Source organism: Macrosteles quadrilineatus, unplaced genomic scaffold, assembly GCF_028750875.1.
Source record: "Macrosteles quadrilineatus isolate MER2022 unplaced genomic scaffold, UCM_ALF_1.0 Scaffold_56__1_contigs__length_789204, whole genome shotgun sequence".
In the NCBI taxonomy this organism is placed as follows: domain Eukaryota; kingdom Metazoa; phylum Arthropoda; class Insecta; order Hemiptera; family Cicadellidae; genus Macrosteles; species Macrosteles quadrilineatus.
The window spans coordinates 752,884-773,399 of NW_026542649.1; positions in this window are offsets into that span (position 1 = coordinate 752,884).

The following is a 20,516-nucleotide window of genomic DNA, read 5'->3' on the forward strand; positions in this document are numbered from 1 at the left end:
TTAATCATGTTAAAATGCAACATGTTAAAATGTAACATATTAAAATGTAACATGTTAAAATTTAACATTTTAAAATGTAACATTTTAAAATGAAACATGTTAAAATGTAACATTTTATCATGTTAAAATGCAACATGTTATAATGTAACATTTTATCATGTTAAAATGCAAGATGTTAAAATGTAAAATTTTATCATGTTAAAATGCAACATGTTAAAATGTAACATTTTATCATGTTAAAATGCAACATGTTAAAATGTAACATATAAAAATGTAACATGTTAAAATGTAACATTTTATCATGTTAAAATGAAACATGTTATAATGTAACATTTTATCATGTTAAAATGCAACATGTTAAAATGTAACATTTTATCATGTTAAAATGCAACATGTTAAAATGTAACATTTTATCATGTTAAAATGCAACATGTTAAAATGTAACATTTTATCATGTTAAAATGCAACATGTTAAAATGTAACATTTTATCATGTTAAAATGCAACATGTTAAAATGTAACATTTTATCATGTTAAAATGCAACATGTTAAAATGTAACATATTAAAATGTAACATGTTAAAATGTAACATTTTATGATGTTAAAATGAAAAATGTTAAAATGTAACATTTTATCATGTTAAAATGAAACATGTAAAAATGTAAAATTTTTTAATGTAACATTTTATCATGTTAAAATGAAACATGTTAAAATGTAACATTTTATCATGTTAAAATGCAACATGTTAAAATGTAACATATTAAAATGTAACATGTTAAAATGTAACATTTTAAAATGTAACATTTTAAAATGAAACATGTTAAAATGTAACATTTTATCATGTTAAAATGAAACATGTTAAAATGTAACATTTTATGATGTTAAAATGAAACATGTTAAAATGTAACATTTTATCATGTTACAATGAAACATGTTAAAATGTCACATTTTATCATGTTAAAATGCAACATGTTAAAATGTAACATATTAAAATGTAACATTTTAAAATGAAACATGTTAAAATGCAACATGTTAAAATGCAACATGTTAAAATGCAACATGTTAAAATGCAACATGTTAAAATGCAACATGTTAAAATGTAACATTTTATCATGTTAAAATGCAACATGTTAAAATGTAACATTTTATCATGTTAAAGTGCAACATGTTTAAATGTAACATATTAAAATGTAACATGTTTAAATGTAACATTTTATGATGTTAAAATGAAAAATGTTAAAATGTAACATTTTATCATGTTTAAATGAAACATGTAAAAATTTAACATTTTTAAATGTAACATTTTATCATGTTAAAATGTAACATTTTATCATGTTAAAATGCAACATGTTAAAATGTAACATATTAAAATGTAACATGTTAAAAGGTAACATTTTTTCATGTAACATTTTTAAATGAAACATGTTAAAATGTAACATTTTATCATGTTAAAATGAAACAAGTTAAAATGTAACATTTTATCATGTTAAAATGCAACATGTTTAAATGTAACATTTTATCATGTTAAAATGCAACATGTTAAAATGTAACATTTTATCATGTTAAAATGAAACATGTTAAAATGTAACATTTTATCATGTTAAAATGCAACATGTTAAAATGTAACATTTTATCATGTTAAAATGCAACATGTTAAAATGTAACATGTTAAAATGAAACATGTTAAAATGTAACATTTTATCATGTTAAAATGAAACATATTAAAATGTAACATTTTATCATGTTAAAATGAAACATATTAAAATGTAACATTTTATCATGTTAAAATAAAACATGTTAAAATGTAACATTTTATCATGTTAAAATGAAACATGTTAAAATGTAACATTTTATCATGTTAAAATGAAACATGTTAAAATGTAACATTTTATCATGTTAAAATGCAACATGTTAAAATGTAACATTTTATCATGTTAAAATGCAACATGTTAAAATGTAACATTTTATCATGTTAAAATGCAACATGTTAAAATGTAACATTTTATCATGTTAAAATGCAACATGTTAAAATGTAACATATTAAAATGTAACATGTTAAAATGTAACATTTTATGATGTTAAAATGAAAAATGTTAAAATGTAACATTTTATCATTTTAAAATGAAACATGTAAAAATGTAACATTTTTTAATGTAACATTTTATCATGTTAAAATGTAACATGTTAAAATGTAACATTTTATCATGTTAAAATGCAACATGTTAAAATGTAACATATTAAAATGTAACATGTTAAAATGTAACATTTTAAAATGTAACATTTTAAAATAAAACATGTTAAAATGTAACATTTTATCATGTTAAAATGAAACATGTTAAATTGTAACATTTTATGATGTTAAAATGAAACATGTTAAAATGTAACATTTTATCATGTTACAATGAAACATGTTAAAATGTCACATTTTATCATGTTAAAATGCAACATGTTAAAATGTAACATATTAAAATGTAACATTTTAAAATGAAACATGTTAAAATGTAACATTTTATCATGTTAAAATGAAACATGTAAAATGTAACATTTTATCATGTTAAAATGCAACATGTTAAAATGCAACATGTTAAAATGTAACATTTTATCATGTTAAAATGCAACATGTTAAAATGTAACATTTTATCATGTTAAAATGCAACATGTTTAAATGTAACATATTAAAATGTAACATGTTTAAATGTAACATTTTATGATGTTAAAATGAAAAATGTTAAAATGTAACATTTTATCATGTTTAAATGAAACATGTAAAAATTTAACATTTTTAAATGTAACATTTTATCATGTTAAAATGAAACATTTTATCATGTTAAAATGCAACATGTTAAAATGTAACATTTTATCATGTTAAAATGCAACATGTTAAAATGTAACATATTAAAATGTAACATGTTAAAATGTAACATTTTATCATGTTAAAGTGCAACATGTTATAATGTAACATTTTATCATGTTAAAATGAAACGTGTTAAAATGTAACATTTTATCATGTTAAAATGAAACACGTTATAATGTAACATTTTATCATGTTAAAATGCAACATGTTAAAATGTAACATTTTATCATGTTAAAATGCAATATGTTAAAATGTAACATTTTATCATGTTAAAATGCATTTTATTAAAATGTAACATTTAATCATGTTAAAATGCAACATGTTAAAATGTAACATATTAAAATGTAACATGTTAAAATTTAACATTTTAAAATGTAACATTTTAAAATGAAACATGTTAAAATGTAACATTTTATCATGTTAAAATGCAACATGTTATAATGTAACATTTTATCATGTTAAAATGCAAGATGTTAAAATGTAAAATTTTATCATGTTAAAATGCAACATGTTAAAATGTAACATTTTATCATGTTAAAATGCAACATGTTAAAATGTAACATATAAAAATGTAACATGTTAAAATGTAACATTTTATCATGTTAAAATGAAACATGTTATAATGTAACATTTTATCATGTTAAAATGCAACATGTTAAAATGTAACATTTTATCATGTTAAAATGCAACATGTTAAAATGTAACATTTTATCATGTTAAAATGCAACATGTTAAAATGTAACATTTTATCATGTTAAAATGCAACATGTTAAAATGTAACATTTTATCATGTTAAAATGCAACATGTTAAAATGTAACATTTTATCATGTTAAAATGCAACATGTTAAAATGTAACATATTAAAATGTAACATGTTAAAATGTAACATTTTATGATGTTAAAATGAAAAATGTTAAAATGTAACATTTTATCATGTTAAAATGAAACATGTAAAAATGTAACATTTTTTAATGTAACATTTTATCATGTTAAAATGAAACATGTTAAAATGTAACATTTTATCATGTTAAAATGCAACATGTTAAAATGTAACATATTAAAATGTAACATGTTAAAATGTAACATTTTAAAATGTAACATTTTAAAATGAAACATGTTAAAATGTAACATTTTATCATGTTAAAATGAAACATGTTAAAATGTAACATTTTATGATGTTAAAATGAAACATGTTAAAATGTAACATTTTATGATGTTAAAATGAAACATGTTAAAATGTAACATTTTATCATGTTACAATGAAACATGTTAAAATGTCACATTTTATCATGTTAAAATGCAACATGTTAAAATGTAACATATTAAAATGTAACATTTTAAAATGAAACATGTTAAAATGTAACATTTTATCATGTTAAAATGAAACATGTAAAATGTAACATTTTATCATGTTAAAATGCAACATGTTAAAATGCAACATGTTAAAATGCAACATGTTAAAATGTAACATTTTATCATGTTAAAATGCAACATGTTAAAATGTAACATTTTATCATGTTAAAATGCAACATGTTTAAATGTAACATATTAAAATGTAACATGTTTAAATGTAACATTTTATGATGTTAAAATGAAAAATGTTAAAATGTAACATTTTATCATGTTTAAATGAAACATGTAAAAATTTAACATTTTTAAATGTAACATTTTATCATGTTAAAATGTAACATTTTATCATGTTAAAATGCAACATGTTAAAATGTAACATTTTATCATGTTAAAATGCAACATGTTAAAATGTAACATTTTATCATGTTAAAATGCAACATGTTAAAATGTAACATATTAAAATGTAACATGTTAAAATGTAACATTTTTTCATGTAACATTTTTAAATGAAACATGTTAAAATGTAACATTTTATCATGTTAAAATGAAACAAGTTAAAATGTAACATTTTATCATGTTAAAATGCAACATGTTTAAATGTAACATTTTATCATGTTAAAATGCAACATGTTAAAATGTAACATTTTATCATGTTAAAATGAAACATGTTAAAATGTAACATTTTATCATGTTAAAATGCAACATGTTAAAATGTAACATTTTATCATGTTAAAATGCAACATGTTAAAATGTAACATGTTAAAATGAAACATGTTAAAATGTAACATTTTATCATGTTAAAATGAAACATATTAAAATGTAACATTTTATCATGTTAAAATGAAACATGTTAAAATGTAACATTTTATCATGTTAAAATAAAACATGTTAAAATGTAACATTTTATCATGTTAAAATGAAACATGTTAAAATGTAACATTTTATCATGTTAAAATGAAACATGTTAAAATGTAACATTTTATCATGTTAAAATGCAACATGTTAAAATGTTACATTTTATCATGTTAAAATGCAACATGTTAAAATGTAACATTTTATCATGTTAAAATGCAACATGTTAAAATGTAACATTTTATCATGTTAAAATGCAACATGTTAAAATGTAACATATTAAAATGTAACATGTTAAAATGTAACATTTTATGATGTTAAAATGAAAAATGTTAAAATGTAACATTTTATCATGTTAAAATGAAACATGTAAAAATGTAACATTTTTTAATGTAACATTTTATCATGTTAAAATGTAACATGTTAAAATGTAACATTTTATCATGTTAAAATGCAACATGTTAAAATGTAACATATTAAAATGTAACATGTTAAAATGTAACATTTTAAAATGTAACATTTTAAAATAAAACATGTTAAAATGTAACATTTTATCATGTTAAAATGAAACATGTTAAAATGTAACATTTTATGATGTTAAAATGAAACATGTTAAAATGTAACATTTTATCATGTTACAATGAAACATGTTAAAATGTCACATTTTATCATGTTAAAATGCAACATGTTAAAATGTAACATATTAAAATGTAACATTTTAAAATGAAACATGTTAAAATGTAACATTTTATCATGTTAAAATGAAACATGTAAAATGTAACATTTTATCATGTTAAAATGCAACATGTTAAAATGCAACATGTTAAAATGTAACATTTTATCATGTTAAAATGCAACATGTTAAAATGTAACATTTTATCATGTTAAAATGCAACATGTTTAAATGTAACATATTAAAATGTAACATGTTTAAATGTAACATTTTATGATGTTAAAATGAAAAATGTTAAAATGTAACATTTTATCATGTTTAAATGAAACATGTAAAAATTTAACATTTTTAAATGTAACATTTTATCATGTTAAAATGTAACATTTTATCATGTTAAAATGCAACATGTTAAAATGTAACATTTTATCATGTTAAAATGCAACATGTTAAAATGTAACATATTAAAATGTAACATGTTAAAATGTAACATTTTTTCATGTAACATTTTTAAATGAAACATGTTAAAATGTAACATTTTATCATGTTAAAATGAAACAAGTTAAAATGTAACATTTTATCATGTTAAAATGCAACATTTTATCATGTTAAAATGCAACATGTTAAAATGTAACATTTTATCATGTTAAAATGAAACATGTTAAAATGTAACATTTTATCATGTTAAAATGCAACATGTTAAAATGTAACATTTTATCATGTTAAAATGCAACATGTTAAAATGTAACATGTTAAAATGAAACATGTTAAAATGTAACATTTTATCATGTTAAAATGAAACATATTAAAATGTAACATTTTATCATGTTAAAATGAAACATGTTAAAATGTAACATTTTATCATGTTAAAATGCAACATGTTAAAATGTAACATTTTATCATGTTAAAATGCAACATGTTAAAATGTAACATGTTAAAATGAAACATGTTAAAATGTAACATTTTATCATGTTAAAATGAAACGTTAAAATGTAACATTTTATCATGTTAAAATGAAACATGTTAAAATGTAACATTTTATCATGTTAAAATGAAACATGTTAAAATGTAACATTTTATCATGTTAAAATGAAACATGTTAAAATGTAACATTTTATCATGTTAAAATGCAACATGTTAAAATGTAACATTTTATCATGTTAAAATGCAACATGTTAAAATGTAACATTTTATCATGTTAAAATGCAACATGTTATAATGTAACATATTAAAATGTAACATGTTAAAATGTAAGATTTTATCATGTTTAAATGAAACATGTTAAAATGTAAGAATTTATCATGTTAAAATGAAACATGTTAAAATGTTACATTTTATCATGTTAAAATGAAACATGTTAAAATGTAACATTTTATGATGTTAAAATGAAACATGTTAAAATGTAACATTTTATCATGTTAAAATGAAACATGTTAAAATGTAACATTTTATCATGTTAAAATGCAACATGTTAAAATGTAACATATTAAAATGTAACATTATAAAATGATACATGTTAAAATGTAACATTTTATCATGTTAAAATGAAACATGTAAAATGTAACATTTTATCATGTTAAAATGAAACATGTAAAATGTAACATTTTATCATGTTAAAATGCAACATGTTAAAATGCAATATGTTAAAATGTAACATTTTATCATGTTAAAATGCAACATGTTAAAATGTAACATATTAAAATGTAACATGTTAAAATGTAACATTTTATCATGTTAAAATGCAACATGTTTAAATGTAACATATTAAAATGTAACATGTTAAAATGTAACATTTTATCATGTTTAAATGAAACATGTAAAAATGTAACATTTTATCATGTTAAAACGAAACATGTTAAAATGTAACATTTTATCATGTTAAAATGCAACATGTTAAAATGTAACATTTTATCATGTTAAAATGCAACATGTTAAAATGTAACATTTTATCATGTTAAAATGCAACATGTTAAAATGTAACATTTTATCATGTTAAAATGCAACATGTTAAAATGTAACATATTAAAATGTAACATGTTTAAATGTAACATTTTTTAATGTAACATTTTTAAATGAAACATGAAAAAATGTAACATTTATCATGTTAAAATGAAACAAGTTAAAATGTAACATTTTATTATGTTAAAATGCAACATGTTAAAATGTAACATTTTATCATGTAAAATGAAACATGTTAAAATGTAAGATTTTATCATGTTAAAATGAAACATGTTAAAATGTAACATTTTATCATGTTAAAATGAAACATGTTAAAATGTAACATTATATAATGTTAAAATGAAACATGTTAAAATGTAACATTTTATCATGTTAAAATGAAACATGTTAAAATGTAACATTTTATCATGTTAAAATGAAACATGTTAAAATGTAACATTTTATCATGTTAAAATGAAACATGTTAAAATGTAACATTTTATGATGTTAAAATGAAACATGTTAAAATGTAACATTTTATCATGTTAAAATGAAACATGTTAAAATGTAACATTTTATCATGTTAAAATGCAACATGTTAAAATGTAACATATTAAAATGTAACATTATAAAATGATACATGTTAAAATGTAACATTTTATCATGTTAAAATGAAACATGTAAAATGTAACATTTTATCATGTTAAAATGCAACATGTTAAAATGCAATATGTTAAAATGTAACATTTTATCATGTTAAAATGCAACATGTTAAAATGTAACATATTAAAATGGAACATGTTAAAATGTAACATTTTATCATGTTAAAATGCAACATGTTTAAATGTAACATATTAAAATGTAACATGTTAAAATGTAACATTTTATCATGTTTAAATGAAACATGTAAAAATGTAACATTTTATCATGTTAAAATGAAACATGTTAAAATGTAACATTTTATCATGTTAAAATGCAACATGTTAAAATGTAACATTTTATCATGTTAAAATGCAACATGTTAAAATGTAACATTTTATCATGTTAAAATGCAACATGTTAAAATGTAACATTTTATCATGTTAAAATGTAACATTTTATCATGTTAAAATGCAACATGTTAAAATGTAACATATTAAAATGTAACATGTTTAAATGTAACATTTTTTAATGTAACATTTTTAAATGAAACATGTAAAAATGTAACATTTTATCATGTTAAAATGAAACAAGTTAAAATGTAACATTTTATTATGTTAAAATGCATTATGTTAAAATGTAACATTTTATCATGTAAAATGAAACATGTTAAAATGTAAGATTTTATCATGTTAAAATGAAACATGTTAAAATGTAACATTTTATCATGTTAAAATGAAACATGTTAAAATGTAACATTTTATCATGTTAAAATGAAACATGTTAAAATGTAACATTTTATCATGTTAAAATGAAACATGTTAAAATGTAACATTTTATCATGTTAAAATGAAACATGTTAAAATGTAACATTTTATCATGTTAAAATGAAACATGTTAAAATGTAACATTTTATCATGTTAAAATGCAACATGTTTAAATGTAACATTTTATCATGTTAAAATGAAACATGTTAAAATGTAACATGTTAAAATGTAACATTTTATCATGTTAAAATGCAACATGTTAAAATGTAACATGTTAAAATGAAACATGTTAAAATGTAACATTTTATCATGTTAAAATGAAACGTTAAAATGTAACATTTTATCATGTTAAAATGAAACATGTTAAAATGTAACATTTTATCATGTTAAAATGAAACATGTTAAAATGTAACATTTTATCATGTTAAAATGAAACATGTTAAAATGTAACATTTTATCATGTTAAAATGCAACATGTTAAAATGTAACATATTAAAATGTAACATGTTAAAATGCAACATGTTAAAATGTAACATTATATCATGTTAAAATGCAACATGTTAAAATGTAACATTTTATCATGTTAAAATGAAACATGTTATAATGTAACTTTTTATCATGTTAAAATGCAACATGTTTAAATGTAACATTTTATCATGTTAAAATGCAACATGTTAAAATGTAACATTTTATCATGTTAAAATGCAACAAGTTAAAATGTAACATTTTATCATGTTAAAATGCAACATGTTAAAATGTAACATTTTATCATGTTAAAATGCAACATGTTAAAATGTTACATTTTATCATGTTAAAATGCAACATGTTAAAATGTAACATTTTATCATGTTAAAATGCAACATGTTAAAATGTAACATATTAAAATGTAACTTTTTAAAATGAAACATGTTAAAATGTAACATTTTATCATGTTAAAATGAAACATGTAAAATGTAACATTTTATCATGTTAAAATGCAACATGTTAAAATGCAACATGTTAAAATGTAACATTTTATGTTGTTAAAATGCAACATGTTAAAATGTAACATTTTATGTTGTTAAAATGCAACATGTTAAAATGTAACATTTTATCTAGTTAAAATGCAACATGTTTAAATGAAACATATTAAAATGTAACATGTTAAAATGTAACACTTTAAAATGTATCATGTTAAAATGTAACATTTTATCATGTTAAAATGCAACATGTTTAAATGTAACATATTAAAATGTAACATGTTAAAATGTAACATTTTATGATGTAAAATGAAAAATGTTAAAATGTTACATTTTATCATGTTTAAATGAAACATGTAAAAATGTAACATTTTTAAATGTAACATTTTATCATGTTAAAATGAAACATGTTAAAATGTAACATTTTATCATGTTAAAATGCAACATGTTAAAATGTAACATTTTATCATGTTAAAATGCAACATGTTAAAATGTAACATTTTATCATGTTAAAAAGCAACATGTTAAAATGTAACATATTAAAATGTAACATGTTTAAATGTAACATTTTTTAATGTAACATTTTTAAATGAAACATGTAAAAATGTAACATTTTATCATGTTAAAATGAAACAAGGTAAAATGTAACATTTTATTATGTTAAAATGCAACATGTTAAAATGTAACATTTTATCATGTAAAATGAAACATGTTAAAATGTAAGATTTTATCATGTTAAAATGAAACATGTTAAAATGTAACATTTTATCATGTTAAAATGAAACATGTTAAAATGTAACATTTTATCATGTTAAAATGAAACATGTTAAAATGTAACATTTTATCATGTTAAAATGAAACATGTTAAAATGTAACATTTTATCATGTTAAAATGAAACATGTTAAAATGTAACATTTTATCATGTTAAAATGCAACACGTTTAAATGTAACATTTTATCATGTTAAAATGAAACATGTTAAAATGTAACATTTTATCATGTTAAAATGCAACATGTTAAAATGTAACATTTTATCATGTTAAAATGCAACATGTTAAAATGTAACATGTTAAAATGAAACATGTTAAAATGTAACATTTTATCATGTTAAAATGAAACGTTAAAATGTAACATTTTATCATGTTAAAATGAAACATGTTAAAATGTAACATTTTATCATGTTAAAATGTAACATTTTATCATGTTAAAATGAAACATGTTAAAATGTAACATTTTATCATGTTTAAATGCAACATGTTAAAATGTAACATATTAAAATGTAACATGTTAAAATGCAACATGTTAAAATGTAACATTTTATCATGTTAAAATGCAACATGTTAAAATGTAACATTTTATCATGTTAAAATGCAACATGTTAAAATGTAACATTTAATCATGTTAAAATGCAACATGTTAAAATGTAACATATTAAAATGTAACATTTTAAAATGAAACATGTTAAAATGTAACATTTTATCATGTTAAAATGAAACATGTAAAATGTAACATTTTATCATGTTAAAATGCAACATGTTAAAATGCAACATGTTAAAATGTAACATTTTATCATGTTAAAATGCAACATGTTAAAATGTAACATTTTATCTTGTTAAAATGCAACATGTTTAAATGAAACATATTAAAATGTAACATTTTATCATGTTTAAATGAAACATGTAAAAATGGACCATTTTTAAATGTAACATTTTATCATGTTAAAATGAAACATGTTAAAATGTAACATTTTATCATGTTAAAATGCAACATGTTAAAATGTAACATTTTATCATGTTAAAATGCAACATGTTAAAATGTAACATTTTATCATGTTAAAATGCACCATGTTAAAATGTAACATATAAAAATGTAACATGTTAAAATGTAACATTTTAAAATGTAACATTTTAAAATGAAACATGTTAAAATGTTACATTTTATCATGTTAAAATGCAACATGTTAAAAGGTTACATTTTAACATGTTTCATTTTAAAATGTAACATTTTATCATGTTAAAATGAAACATGTTAAAATGTAACATTTTATCATGTTAAAATGAAACATGTTAAAATGTAACATTTTATCATGTTAAAATGCAACAGGTTAAAATGTAACATTTTATCATGTTAAAATGAAACATGTTAAAATGTAACATTTTATCATGTTAAAATGCAACATGTTAAAATGTAACATTTTATTATGTTAAAATGCAACATGTTAAAATGTAACATGTTAAAATGAAACAAGTTAAAATGTAACATTTTATCATGTTAATATGAAACGTTAAAATGTAACATTTTATCATGTTAAAATGAAACATTTTATGATGTTAAAATGAAACATGTTAAAATGTAACATTTTATCATGTTAAAATGCAACATGTTAAAATGTAACATTTTATCATGTTAAAATGCAACATGTTAAAATGTAACATATTAAAATGTAACATGTTAAAATGTAACATTTTATCATGTTAAAATGAAACATGTTAAAATGTAAGATTTTATCATGTTAAAATGAAACATGTTAAAATGTAACATTTTATCATGTTAAAATGAAACATGTTAAAATGTAACATTTTATGATGTTAAAATGAAACATGTTAAAATGTAACATTTTATCATGTTAAAATGAAACATGTTAAAATGTAACATTTTATCATGTTAAAATGCAACATGTTAAAATGTAACATATTAAAATGTAACATTTTAAAATGAAACATGTTAAAATGTAACATTTTATCATGTTAAAATGAAACATGTAAAATGTAACATTTTATTATGTTAAAATATAACATGTTAAAATGCAACATGTTAAAATGTAACATTTTATCATGTTAAAATGCAACATGTTAAAATGTAACATTTTATCATGTTAAAATGCAACATGTTTAAATGTAACATATTAAAATGTAACATGTTAAAATGTAACATTTTATGATGTTAAAACGAAAAATGTTAAAATGTAACATTTTATCATGTTAAAATGCAACATGTTAAAATGTAACATTTTATCATGTTAAAATGCAACATGTTAAAATGTAACATTTTATCATGTTAAAATGCAACATGTTAAAATGTAACATATTAAAATGTAACATGTTAAAATGCAACATGTTAAAATGTAACATGTTAACATGAAACATGTTAAAATGTAACATTTTATCATGTTAAAATGAAACGTTAAAATGTAACATTTTATCATGTTAAAATGAAACATGTTAAAATGTAACATTTTATCATGTTAAAATGAAACATGTTAAAATGTAACATTTTATCATGTTAAAATGCAACATGTGAAAATGTAACATTTTATCATGTTAAAATGCAACATGTTAAAATGTAACATATTAAAATGTAACATGTTAAAATGCAACATGTTAAAATGTAACATTTTATCATGTTAAAATGCAACATGTTAAAATGTAACATTTTATCATGTTAAAATGCAAGATGTTAAAATGTAACATATTAAAATGTAACATGTTCAAATGTAACATGTTAAAATGTAACATTTTATCATGTTAAATCGCAATATGCTAAAATGTAACATTTTATCATGTTAAAATGCAACATGTTAAAATGTAACATTTTACTATGTTAAAATGCAACATGTTAAAATGTAACATATTAAAATGTAACATGTTAAAATGTAACATTTTAAAATGTAACATTTTTAAATGAAACATGTTAAAATGTAACATTTTATCATGTTAAAATGAAACATGTTAAAATGTAACATTTTATCATGTTAAAATGCAACATGTTAAAATGTAACATTTTATCATGTTAAAATGCAACATGTTAAAATGTAACATTTTATCATGTTAAAATGCACCATGTTAAAATGTAACATTTTATCATGTTAAAATGAAACATGTTAAAATGTAACATTTTATCATGTTAAAATGAAACATGTTAAAATGTAACATTTTATCATGTCAAAATGAAACATGTTAAAATGTAACATTTTATCATGTTAAAATGAAACATGTTAAAATGTAACATTTTATCATGTTAAAATGCAACATGTTAAAATGTAACATTTTATCATGTTAAAATGCAACATGTTAAAATGTAACATATTAAAATGTAACATGTTAAAATGCAACATGTTAAAATGTAACATTTTATCATGTTAAAATGCAACATGTTAAAATGTAACATGTTCAAATGTAACATTTTAAAATGTAACATTTTATCATGTTAAATCGCAATATGTTAAAATGTAACATTTTATCATGTTAAAATGCAACATGTTAAAATGTAACATTTTACTATGTTAAAATGCAACATGTTAAAATGTAACATATTAAAATGTAACATGTTAAAATGTAACATTTTAAAATGTAACATTTTTAAATGAAACATGTTAAAATGTAACATTTTATCATGTTAAAATGAAACATGTTAAAATGTAACATTTTATCATGATAAAATGCAACATGTTAAAATGTAACATTTTATCATGTTAAAATGCAACATGTTAAAATGTAACATTTTATCATGTTAAAATGCAACATGTTAAAATGTAACATATAAAAATGTAACATGTTAAAATGTAACATTTTAAAATGTAACATTTTAAAATGAAACATGTTAAAATGTAACATTTTATCATGTTAAAATGAAACATGTTATAATGTAACATTTTATCATGTTAAAATGCAACATGTTAAAATGTAACATGTTAACATGAAATATGTTAAAATGTAACATTTTATCATGTTAAAATGAAACGTTAAAATGTCACATTTTATCATGTTAAAATGAAACATGTTAAAATGTAACATTTTATCATGTTATAATGAAACATGTTAAAATGTAACATTTTATCATGTTAAAATGAAAAATGTTAAAATGTAACATTTTATCACGTTTAAATGAAACATGTAAAAATGTAACATTATTTAATGTAACATTTTATCATGTTAAAATGAAACATGTTAAAATGTAACATTTTATCATGTTAAAATGCAACATGTTAAAATGTAACATATTAAAATGTAACATGTTAAAATGTAACATTTTATCATGTTAAAATGCAACATGTTAAAATGTAACATTTTATCATGTTAAAATGCAACATGTTAAAATGTAACAAATTAAAATGTAACATGTTAAAATGTAACATTTTATGATGTTAAAATGAAAAATGTTAAAATGTAACATTTTATCACGTTTAAATGAAACATGTAAAAATGTAACATTATTTAATGTAACATTTTATCATGTTAAAATGAAACATGTTAAAATGTAACATTTTATCATGTTAAAATGCAACATGTTAAAATGTAACATATTAAAATGTAACATGTTAAAATGTAACATTTTAAAATGTAACATTTTAAAATGAAACATGTTATAATATCATGTTAAAATGCAACATGTTAAAATGTAACATTTTACTATGTTAAAATGCAACATGTTAAAATGTAACATATTAAAATGTAACATGTTAAAATGTAACATTTTAAAATGTAACATTTTTAAATGAAACAAGTTAAAATGTAACATTTTATCATGTTAAAATGAAACATGTTAAAATGTAACATTTTATCATGTTAAAATGCAACATGTTAAAATGTAACATTTTATCATGTTAAAATGCAACATGTTAAAATGTTACATTTTATCATGTTAAAATGCAACATGTTAAAATGTAACATATAAAAATGTAACATGTTAAAATGTAACATTTTATCATGTTATAATGAAACATGTTAAAATGTAACATTTTATCATGTTAAAATGCAACATGTTAAAATGTAACATTTTATCATGTTAAAATGCAACATGTTAAAATGCAACATGTTAAAATGTAACAAATTAAAATGTAACATGTTAAAATGTAACATTTTATGATGTTAAAATGAAAAATGTTAAAATGTAACATTTTATCACGTTTAAATGAAACATGTAAAAATGTAACATTATTTAATGTAACATTTTATCATGTTAAAATGAAACATGTTAAAATGTAACATTTTATCATGTTAAAATGCAACATGTTAAAATGTAACATATTAAAATGTAACATGTTAAAATGTAACATTTTAAAATGTAACATTTTAAAATGAAACATGTTATAATATCATGTTAAAATGCAACATGTTAAAATGTAACATTTTACTATGTTAAAATGCAACATGTTAAAATGTAACATATTAAAATGTAACATGTTAAAATGTAACATTTTAAAATGTAACATTTTTAAATGAAACAAGTTAAAATGTAACATTTTATCATGTTAAAATGAAACATGTTAAAATGTAACATTTTATCATGTTAAAATGCAACATGTTAAAATGTAACATTTTATCATGTTAAAATGCAACATGTTAAAATGTTACATTTTATCATGTTAAAATGCAACATGTTAAAATGTAACATATAAAAATGTAACATGTTAAAATGTAACATTTTAAAATGTAACATTTTAAAATGAAACATGTTAAAATGTAACATTTTATCATGTTAAAATGAAACATGTTATAATGTAACATTTTATCATGTTAAAATGCAACATGTTAAAATGTTACATTTTAACATGTTTCATTTTCAAATGTAACATTTTATCATGTTAAAATGAAACATGTTAAAATGTAACATTTTATCATGTTAAAATGAAACATGTTAAAATGTAACATTTTATCATGTTAAAATGCAACATGTTAAAATGTAACATTTTATAATGTTAAAATGAAACATGTTAAAATGTAACATTTTATCATGTTAAAATGAAACATGTTAAAATGTAACATTTTATCATGATAAAATGCAACATGTTAAAATGTAACATTTTATCATGTTAAAATGCAACATGTTAAAATGTAACATTTTATCATGTTAAAATGCAACATGTTAAAATGTAACATATAAAAATGTAACATGTTAAAATGTAACATTTTAAAATGTAACATTTTAAAATGAAACATGTTAAAATGTAACATTTTATCATGTTAAAATGAAACATGTTATAATGTAACATTTTATCATGTTAAAATGCAACATGTTAAAATGTAACATGTTAACATGAAATATGTTAAAATGTAACATTTTATCATGTTAAAATGAAACGTTAAAATGTCACATTTTATCATGTTAAAATGAAACATGTTAAAATGTAACATTTTATCATGTTATAATGAAACATGTTAAAATGTAACATTTTATCATGTTAAAATGCAACATGTTAAAATGTAACATTTTATCATGTTAAAATGCAACATGTTAAAATGTAACATATTAAAATGTAACATGTTAAAATGCAACATGTTAAAATGTAACATTTTATCATGTTAAAATGCAACATGTTAAAATGTAACATATTAAAATGTAACATGTTCAAATGTAACATGTTAAAATGTAACATTTTATCATGTTAAATCGCAATATGTTAAAATGTAACATTTTATCATGTTAAAATGCAACATGTTAAAATGTAACATTTTACTATGTTAAAATGCAACATGTTAAAATGTAACATATTAAAATGTAACATGTTAAAATGTAACATTTTAAAATGTAACATTTTTAAATGAAACATGTTAAAATGTAACATTTTATCATGTTAAAATGAAACATGTTAAAATGTAACATTTTATCATGTTAAAATGCAACATGTTAAAATGTAACATTTTATCATGTTAAAATGCATCATGTTAAAATGTAACATATAAAAATGTAACATGTTAAAATGTAACATTTTAAAATGTAACATTTTAAAATGAAACATGTTAAAATGTAACATTTTATCATGTTAAAATGAAACATGTTATAATTGTAACATTTTATCATGTTAAAATGCAACATGTTATAATGTAACATTTTATCATGTTAAAATGCAACATGTTAAAATGTAACATTTTATCATGTAAAAATGCAACATGTTAAAATGTAACATTTTATCATGTTAAAATGCAACATGTTAAAATGTAACATTTTATCATGTTAAAATGCAACATGTTAAAATGTAACAAATTAAAATGTAACATGTTAAAATGTAACATTTTATGATGTTAAAATGAAAAATGTTAAAATGTAACATTTTATCACGTTTAAATGAAACATGTAAAAATGTAACATTTTTTAATGTAACATTTTATCATGTTAAAATGAAACATGTTAAAATGTAACATTTTATCATGTTAAAATGCAACATGTTAAAATGTAACATATTAAAATGTAACATGTTAAAATGTAACATGTTAAAATGTAACATTTTAAAATGTAACATTTTAAAATGAAACATGTTATAATATCATGTTAAAATGCAACATGTTAAAATGTAACATTTTACTAAGTTAAAATGCAACATGTTAAAATGTAACATATTAAAATGTAACATGTTAAAATGTAACATTTTAAAATGTAACATTTTTAAATGAAACAAGTTAAAATGTAACATTTTATCATGTTAAAATGAAACATGTTAAAATGTAACATTTTATCATGTTAAAATGCAACATGTTAAAATGTAACATTTTATCATGTTAAAATGCAACATGTTAAAATGTTACATTTTATCATGTTAAAATGCAACATGTTAAAATGTAACATATAAAAATGTAACATGTTAAAATGTAACATTTTAAAATGTAACATTTTAAAATGAAACATGTTAAAATGTAACATTTTATCATGTTAAAATGAAACATGTTATAATGTAACATTTTATCATGTTAAAATGCAACATGTTAAAATGTAACATGTTAACATGAAACATGTTAAAATGTAACATTTTATCATGTTAAAATGAAACGATAAAATGTAATATTTTATCATGTTAAAATGAAACATGTTAAAATGTAACATTTTATCATGTTAAAATGAAACGATAAAATGTAATATTTTATCATGTTAAAATGAAACATGTTAAAATGTAACATTTTATCATGTTAAAATGAAACATGTTAAAATGTAACATTTTATCATGTTAAAATGCAACATGTTAAAATGTAACATTTTATCATGTTAAAATGCAACATGTTAAAATGTAACATATTAAAATGTAACATGTTAAAATGCAACATGTTTAAATGTAACATTTTATCATGTTAAAATGCAACATGTTAAAATGTAACATATTAAAATGTAACATGTTCAAATGTAACATGTTAAAATGTAACATTTTATCATGTTAAATCGCAATATGTTAAAATGTAACATTTTACTATGTTAAAATGCAACATGTTAAAATGTAACATATTAAAATGTAACATGTTAAAATGTAACATTTTAAAATGTAACATTTTAAAATGAAACATGTTAAAATGTAACATTTTATCATGTTAAAATGAAACATGTTATAATGTAACATTTTATCATGTTAAAATGCAACATGTTAAAATGTTACATTTTAACATGTTTCATTTTAAAATGTAACATTTTATCATGTTAAAATGAAACATGTTAAAATGTAACATTTTATCATGTTAAAATGCAACATGTTAAAATGTAACATTTTATCATGTTAAAATGAAACATGTTAAAATGTAACATTTTATCATGTTAAAATGCAACATGTTAAAATGTAACATTTTATCATGTTAAAATGCAACATGTTGTTAAAATGTAACATGTTAACATGAAATATGTTAAAATGTAACATTTTATCATGTTAAAATGAAACGTTAAAATGTCACATTGTATCATGTTAAAATGAAACATGTTAAAATGTAACATTTTATCATGTTATAATGAAACATGTTAAAATGTAACATTTTATCATGTTAAAATGCAACATGTTAAAATGTAACATTTTATCATGTTAAAATGCAACATGTTAAAATGTAACATATTAAAATGTAACATGTTAAAATGCAACATGTTAAAATGTAACATTTTATCATGTTAAAATGCAACATGTTAAAATGTAACATATTAAAATGTAACATGTTCAAATGTAACATGTTAAAATGTAACATTTTATCATGTTAAATCGCAATATGTTAAAATGTAACATTTTATCATGTTAAAATGCAACATGTTAAAATGTAACATTTTACTATGTTAAAATGCAACATGTTAAAATGTAACATATTAAAATGTAACATGTTAAAATGTAACATTTTAAAATGTAACATTTTTAAATGAAACATGTTAAAATGTAACATTTTATCATGTTAAAATGAAACATGTTAAAATGTAACATTTTATCATGTTAAAATGCAACATGTTAAAATGTAACATTTTATCATGTTAAAATGCACCATGTTAAAATGTAACATATAAAAATGTAACATGTTAAAATGTAACATTTTAAAATGTAACATTTTAAAATGAAACATGTTAAAATGTAACATTTTATCATGTTAAAATGAAACATGTTATAATTGTAACATTTTATCATGTTAAAATGCAACATGTTATAATGTAACATTTTATCATGTTAAAATGCAACATGTTAAAATGTAACATTTTATCATGTAAAAATGCAACATGTTAAAATGTAACATTTTATCATGTTAAAATGCAACATGTTAA